Raw genomic sequence first — 8858 nt, 5'->3', positions numbered from 1 at the left:
CGACGACGGTACGCCTGTCGACGAGGGCGTCTTCGTCGACTGCGTCGTCGGTTTCGGCTTCGTCGTCGACGCTGATGTCGTCGTCGACGGGATCTTCGCCGAGGGCCTTGTAATGAGGATAATCGACGGCACAGGCTTACCCGCCGTAGACGATGGAGTTGTCCTCGTCGTCGATGAGAATGCTGACTATGCCATCGTCGTCGACACCGTCGTCGTCGATGTAGAAACATAGACTGTAGACACAGTCTTCTTCAGCGCTGAGGTAATCGTCGACGAAATCGTCGTCGACGACGGCGCAGGCTTCCTGAAGGCAGGAACCTCCTTGTCAGACGTTGTGGATCTTGCCTCAGAAGACTTTTTAATAGTCTTGTTAGGGCTAGGGGAAGCAACCCTTGGCCTCTTCAAGGATAATTTAGAAGAAACTGAAGCCATCTCGACGTCCTCAGAAGATTCCAGGTCCGCTCTGGTTTTCAGCCTGTTCAACCAGAGGAGCAGCCGGCCTTCTCTATCCTTTAGTGTTTTTGTAGAGAATGTTCTACAAATTCTACACTGTTTAGGAGAATGGTCCGGATAAAGACAGTATAAGCCGGTTTCATGCTTATCGTCGACGTGGAGCCTCTTCTTACCACAAGAAGAGCAAGCTCTGAAGAGACCCTTCTTCTGTTGTTCAGCCATGGTGTATAAATGAAGGAAATATCCAATTTCTGAGAAGAAAAGAGATAAAACTAGGAAACCTGAGGAGAACTCAGGTGGAGACTCCCTAGCACAACGTGCGGTAGAAAATCTGAGAGACTTAGGCTCCTGACAGGAAGGTTCTAGAGGGAGGTGGTAGCTGATTGGCTACCTTCTGGAGTTTGGTCCTTTTTACAAAAGGACATAGATAGGCTACTAAGGCAAGGCCCTAAGGCCTACTTTTCTCTATGTATGTCTATAAGACATTACTTTTCTATGTACCGGAGACTCCCGTCTCGACGACGGGGAATGATTCAGGCATGTGAATCTATGAAAGACACCCATAATACTGAATAAATAAACAAAGAACACATCACTTGCCTGCTGCTGAGACTCCTCCTTTTATTGGAACATTGGCGAGCGATGGTTTAATGCAAGGACGAAGTAGCATTCACTGATATTTTTATGAAAAGTGCAGACTTGTTACAAAACTGGTGATTATTTTTTGCACATCTCCATATCCTAGAGGGTCTGAAAGACAATGCTCCCAAGTAAAATCATGCCCTGTGGGAAACAGTGGCCTAAACTCTGCCGGTGAACACAAGCTATTCAGGATAGATGTGTTGCAGTAAAGTTTGTAATATGTTGTGACTTGGGCACAGTCAATTTCTTTGGTCAGGCGATTGACATGAGTGTGGAACTTTGGTGCATTGCCTGGATTAGGTCTATATGCTTCTCTTAAGATACCCGAGCATCGTTAATGGACAAGCTATTCAATGGCTCTCACCTTTTAAGCAAGAAAGTGGACTAGGCCCCAGACAGATTCCTTGGGTCTGTCTGCCTCCGCCACGCAATTTCATCACAAATCTCGTCCCCTTTTGGCTACCGTAGGGTTTTTTTCAACACTGCCAGCGCCAGACCCTGCTGCAAACCAAGCAGGTCTCCCAGTTCTTTCATGGCCATGGCACACAAAGGCAACGTCCAGGACATCATGCCACTGCGTGACCTGCCTCTACAACTGGTGCAGCTGCAAAACCTCTTTGTGTCCTGCCAGACACTGACTCGCCCTATTGTAGGCAGTATCCAACATATTCTCCAGTGAATTAGATTATGCCAGCGGCAGACCCATCTCCCTATTCCACCCAGACTTAACAGTGGCCATGGATGTATCACGTCTGGGATGGGAAGGCCATATGGGAGACAGAGATTAGGGAACCCTCATCACCGGCAGAGAACAAACTCCACATCAAGCTGTTGGAGTTGCGAGCATTTCACTTGGCGGTGAAGGTCTTCCTGCCCACCATCACAGGAGGGCTGGTGCAGCTTCTCACAGACAAGGCAGTCAATGACAGTGGTCTCATCAGGAAATGTCACACTAAACGTTTTTGACAGTGAGCCGAGGATTCACTGGCTCCCAGGTACCCTGCCCTGAGATACAGAAGAATCCTTACTGGGTTGTACTGAATATAGTGTGAGAAGCATATGGGAGAGACGGTGATCTACCATCCTGATGAGTCGACGGTAATTAACTGGAAAGGTTGAAACATTAGCTAAACAGTGACTATTTCATGTAAATTATGTCTTCTATGAATCACCTTTGCTTAACTTGTATTGTACAAAAGCAATTTACAGCCCTGTTTCTGTGAACAAAATTTAGATTGTACTGTTTTATCATCATGTCACTTTCATCTTGAGCACTGCGCAGTCATCACTCAACGATTTATATATACCCTTGCTGCTGAGAATACAATTAGAATTTTTGGAAATGAAAATGCCTCATCTGAATTCTAATCATGATAAAAAAGGTGAATTAATATCTGCCCAGGGTCTGAATATGTGATACAGACCAGTGAGATAATGAACTCATAGACCTCTGTAGTTGTTAACAGTGCGCATGGGAAGTGCTTCTATGCGTCTACGCTTGTCACTTCTGCAGCAGAATGACGTCAACACTGAGCTGCATGATGTCTCCTACTGCGTGCAGCAGGACTGCTTTAAAGTTTGAGGATCCAGTCTGGCGTGTTGGAAATATTCACACGGTGAGGAATATGCAGGTAAAGGAGTATCCACCAGAAAGAGCGTTTGTTGGACCCGGCCTCGTGGCGTTGTCCCCCTCCTCCCGCATGGCGGGCCCTGGACGACATCGACCCCTGTCCTCCGGCCTGAAGCTACCCCCTCCAACCTTCACGAGAGCCGCCACTCCTGGCGACCCCCGGCTCTCCCCCTCCATGACATGGCGACCCCTACTCGCCCCACTCTGCTGGTCCGACCCCTATCCCGGGCCATCCTCTCAGGCCCCGACTCCATCTTGGGCCTTCCACGTCCGGGCTCCGTGGCCTCGGCCCGACCTCGGCCCCAGCAAAGCCCCGACATCGAGGCACCAAGATCCGACCAGGTGGTAAAACGGCCACTTGACGGATCAAGGAGGAGGAGAGTTTCGATGGCCCTCCAGCAATCCCCGGACGCCTGTTTCGATCGCCCTCCGGCCTCCCTGGGCGCTGGCTCCACCCTCCAGCTGGGTGCCTGGACACTCACATCCCGGCCCCTCTGACCCCCAGGTGCGAGGATCCGGACATCAAAGGACTCCAGACCTATATCTGGGGCAGCTCTGAAATGGGTCGGCAGTTGTATCCTGGAGTCGAGAGCCCTGCAGGTCGAACCGCGGCTGACCCTGAGACGAACTCACTATGGAACCCTGAACCCTATTCGGAGCCCTGCTGGCGCTGCCGCGGCCCGACCTCGCTGAACCATCTTCGGAGCCCTGCTGGCGCTGCCGCGGCCCGACCTCGCTGAACCATCTTCGGAGCCCTGCTGGTGCTGCCGCGGCCCGACCTCGCTGAACCATCTTCGGAGCCCTGCTGGCCCTGCCGCGGCCCGACCTCGCTGAACCTATTCGGAGCCCTGCTGGAGCTGCCGTGGCCCGACCTCGCTGAACCATCTTCGGGACCCTGCTGGCACTGCCGCGGCCCGCCGTCGCTGAAACATCTTCGGATCCCTGCTGGCGCTGCCGCGGCCCGACCCCGAGGAACCCCCCAGCTCGAGGATTGAGAGCTGAGCGCAGGGTATCCCTGTACCAGGCTGGTACCAAGACTGTCCCGCTAACCCCTTCCCACAGTTACCGAGACCTTAAGGATCCCTCGATCCATTTGTACATATATTGCTGAGATAACCTGCCGTGATTGCTGATAAAGACGTTAAGAATCTATCCTTGTGTTGTGTCCATTTGTAGTGGTGTGATTGCTCGCCTGTACGAACCTAGGAGAGGAACCTCGCCAGGAGGCCTCTCGACGGCGCTCGGCCAACTCCAGAAGGAGAGGTGGGTCTCGGGGTGGTCGGCCAGACAACCTCAGCCTCCCCCCTAGGATCGCCTTTCTAACAGCGCTATTGAAGGCAAGTAACTGGTTTGTTATGTTTTCCTGCTGTCGTATATTATCTCATTCTGGGTGGTGAACTCTGTTTGCTGAGTTTTCCGTACTCCATGGAGCGTAGCAAGGTCTTTTTCTACGCTCGCACTCTTCAACGTCATGTGCCGGAGCGGGGACAATCCACCTCCTAATGAGATTTTTCATGCTCGCGCTCGCCATGGTCTAGTTGGCGAGCAAAATCAACCTCCTGGGGTGATTTCTCAAAGCGGGTCGTCGGATTTCTCAATGCGAGTGGTCGCCGCAGGTCACAACCACCCGCATTGAGAAAACTTCCTTCGAATTGACAAAGCTGCTGCTCGAGTAGAAGCAGCTGCATCCTCTTGCGCTGAACATGGTGCCATTTGCAATTATTTTTACAGGGCGGGACAAACACCAGGAGATCAAAATCACCAAAAACGGCATGACTCTTACGCACTCCGCTGCTTGCGGAACTCCACCAGAGTTTGTTTGTCACTGTCCGGAGTTTCTCATTGAGGAACTCAGCATATGCTTAATCTTATCATGAAAATATAGATATCAGTCATATGTTAAGAAACAAGGGTGAATAGAAACCTTTTTAGTGGAGTAACATTTAAGACATTATTATTGTGATTTTGTTGGCAATTATTTGATTTTTGCAAGCACTAACACTCTGTGTAAAGTAAAGACCTTGAGAGTTTTGTAACTTTCAGGTACTGTGGTAAATAAATAAATAATACCCTATTTTTGACTAGACTTATAGCATAACAGATAGCTCAATAAAATAAGAGTCAAGATTCGAGGTAGTAGGAGTTTCTGCAGGTTTATTACAGCATAAGGACAGGATCAGGACAACCTGCATAGGAACAGAATGACAGGGCCCAGCAGGACAACTGGGGCCCAACAGGGGAAAAGAGGCCCAGCAGCTGCTGGGGCTAGGTCTGGGATGAGCGCGCTAACATTCAATAACAAAACACAGGCATATATACATAGCGCGAACACATAGCATTACATTGCAGTAGGCGTAGCAGTGGGTGGAGCAGAAAGGCATGACGCGTAGCAGTCGCGAAAGATAACAGTAAAAAGAGGTGTAACTGGGCGTATACATAGACATGTGGTGCAAATGTAACAGAATATGTCATGAATGGGCGGAAACATAGGAGGGGGCTACCTAAGGAGCCGGGACCTCTAACCTAATGGTGCGCGAAAACTAGCAATGACGTGTTACTAGGAGAAGCTGGGGGCTATGAACTCTGTGCTAGGAGCAGAGACTAGAGTCTGGAGGGTCGGAGCGACATGTACCTAAACCCTATCTGGTATCTGATGTTTAGGGAACATGTTGATATAAACTAGAAGTCATGAGGGGAGAGGCTAACTTGACTCTAAGACTGGACCATGCATTATTCTACATGAAGTGCGTGATGAGGAATATTAAATGACCATTAAATACAGTATTTCTCTAACGTGGAGCCGAGTAGGCTAGACAATGACGGAAACTATTGATGCAGTTCAGTAGCTTAGGAATGCAGAGGAGGAGGACTGAACAGATAGCCGGAATCATAACATACTTTTGGCAGACTCAGAGGCAGAGCCAAGCTGCACCGGGCACTGCGAGGCAGGAAGTAAGTGAAGGGTCGAGGATACAGGTGGGGGCTGTATCGCTCCTCAGCGAGGCTTTCAGGAGACAGGAGCTGAATCTGTGGTCCGGGCCCTTTTTAGGCCTGGAAACGGGGATTTTATAATGGAATAACGTGCACACTGGGAAACGTGGCAACATAATTTTACATAGGCCTGATATTCGTAGTATTCACGAGGACTGGAAAATGACATACCAGAGGTGGACACAACTGTAATTGCGTCATTAATCGGACATGGGGAATAACATATGCATATTGGTCATGCACACATAACATATGATGGATGAGGCGTAGGGACACAGAACATGGCAAAATTTACTTTTCCACAGTACTCAAATTGTGGATTCTGTTGCAATTAAAAATATTTCCAGGCATGAGACTTCTTTGGAGGTTGCATGCGGGCAGCCTCAGTTATCCTGCAAGAGTTTCTTGATGAATCCTATTGCAACTACATTATGTGCTCTCTCATGTAAAGTCAGGTTGTAAGAAGCTTTTCTGCATCTCAAGATACGCCTTACTTTTCACCTGGTGTGGGTGCATTTCTCATGTTTAGTGAGATCTCCTTTCTGAGTATAACGTTTCTTACTTTCCCCTCCTGTATAAGGCTTTAGTCCAGTGTGAATTCTCTCATGTGAAGTGACATTCTATTCAAGACTGAACCTTATCTGACATTCAGAACACACATAAGGCTGCCCCTGTTCTCCCCTTCTTTTTGCTTTATTCATTGATCCTTTTTTATGTTTAATAGAAAAATCTCAGGCTATCACTCCCGCTATTGTTCATGGAATTGAATATAGGGCATTGGCATATGCCGATGATATTATAGTCTTAACTGATAATGTCGCTCAATCCTTTCCTGCATTGGAGATTCTGGCAGCTCAATTTGGCTTAATTTCGGGCTATAAATTAAATATTGCAAAGACGCAAATTTTACAATCTACGGCTATGCCCATTTCTCATGTTCCCACAGCTACGGAGGCAACATACCTTGGTATTCAAATTTCGCCTGATGTAGATCAGATTCTTGATCTGAATTACTCCCCTACTATTGATTTACTTCATAATAAATTAGAGCGGTTGGGTCACTTACAACTTTCGTTATTCGGCCGATCTAATATTCTTCAAATGTTTGTCCTCCATAAATGTTTATATCTTTTCAGATCTATTCCATTATTAATCCCTCCTCTAATTTTAACCCCTTCCATGCTGATGACAGAACGGTTCCGTCATCAGCTACGGGTGAGCTGTGCTGATGACGGAACCGTTCCGTCATGACTCCGCCCGCGCAAGGCGGAGTCAGCACAGGCGGAAAATACGCCCCGCACGGAAGGGGTTAAAAAAAGCAGAAAGGATATGCCAACGATTTCTATGGTCATATCGTAAACCAAGGAGGGCAGCTAAGTGGACCTGTCTTCCGCAGGATCGTGGGGGGTGGACAGTCCCAAATTTAATGTATTATTATTGGGGCAGCTATGGTCCAACATTTTGCCGTTCCTCTATTAGGTGATGCTGTTGAGCTTTCGGTCCATCTTTCACCTTCAATATATTCAATATCATTTGGAGACTCCACAAAAGGTGTACTAACTCGTATCCTTGAAATGAGTTATTTAAAAAAAACTAAATTTAAGGTATTGTGGGCATTATTTTCGGTTTGGCAAAAAGTTCGTCAACACTTTCATATCTCTAAGCTTATCTATTATACCCCATTAAATGCCTCTGGATTACTTCCAATGATATTTCAAGAGAGGGTGGCAAATATTTGGACAGCTCTCGGTTTGAAGGAGATTGGTGACTTAGCTGATCTAGGGCAAATAGCTTATTTTAGTTTTTTGAAGGAGAAATTTCTTCAGCAGTCCAATCATTTTTTTAAATACCTGCAATTGAGAAGTTTTTGGGATAATAAGTTTCCTCAAAATCCAACAATGTTTCAAAAAATTGTTATAATTGAATCTATAAGAAAGAAAGTAAAAATTGGCAGTTTATATCAGTCTTTTCTATCCCAACTTCCTGATGATTTAGATGACCAGAACAATAAGTGGGCGACTAAATTTGGAGTACCTTCTATTGATTTAAAATTTCCATTGGTATTAGCTAGGTCTGTCTTGGTCTCAGGTACTCTTCGCTCACAAAGTTATACGGCTAAGTTCAATCTTTATTATACACCTGCAAAACTTGTTAGATGGGGTTGTTAGTGGGGGCAAAGGGGCGTTTTGTGCAAGATGTAAATTTTCCTCCGCAGATTCCGTCCATATGTTCTACAAATGTCCGGAGTTATCTCTCTTCATCAACCAAATTGAAACCTTTCTTACTCAGATTACCCAAACCTCAGTCAAAATTGCAGCCGAAATGGTAATTACTGGCTATGAATATTCTACTGCCCCAGGAAAAAACAATACATTTGCAAGCTTTTCTTTTTATTGCCATGGCTATGGTCAGACTGTGCTACATCACTCTGGATACATCCTGAACCCCCTAACTTTTGTCATTGGAAGGCCAGGATGCTGGCCTGGTACAAACTTGAGACTTCAGTTCAGGCTTTCAGAGGAAAGAAAAGACGTTTAACTGCCTCTAAGAACTGGGCACCATTCAAAAAATGGGTTTCAAATTAATTATGGTTATTTTTTTCTTTTCTTTCTGTCATGTTTCTATAACTTTCTTACGTATGCATTATGTATGATTTATGTTTTGATGGTTTAATCTGTCTACCACCACCACGGGATAAAAGGGGAAAAATTCAATAAATAAAAAATATTTTTTTTTTTAAAAAGTAGACATTCAGAACACACATAAGGCTTTTCTCCCCTGAGTGAGTTCGCTCATGTCAAGTGAGAAGTAATTTGTAACCAAAACTTTGCTTGCATTTCGAGCACTCATAAGGTTTTTCCCCAGAGTGGGATCTCTCATGAAGCATAACACTGTCTTTCAGATTCAACCTTTTATGGCATAAGGCTTTTCTCTAGTGTGGAGTTTCTCATGGAGAGATAGCATTTTTCTCTGCAGCTTTTCTGGCATTCAGAGCACTCATAAGGTTTTCATCAGTATGGAGTCGCTTATGGTTAGTGAGGCTGTGCCTATCACATAGGAATTTTGGGCATTCACAGCGTTGGTAATGTTTTTCCCCTGTGTGCGCCTGCTCATGTAGAGTGAGATTGAGTTTAAAATTGAT

Source organism: Lissotriton helveticus, assembly GCF_964261635.1.
Source record: "Lissotriton helveticus chromosome 1_1 unlocalized genomic scaffold, aLisHel1.1 SUPER_1_unloc_87, whole genome shotgun sequence".
Lineage (NCBI taxonomy): Eukaryota > Metazoa > Chordata > Amphibia > Caudata > Salamandridae > Lissotriton > Lissotriton helveticus.
Note: the sequence above shows the minus strand (reverse complement) of the source record.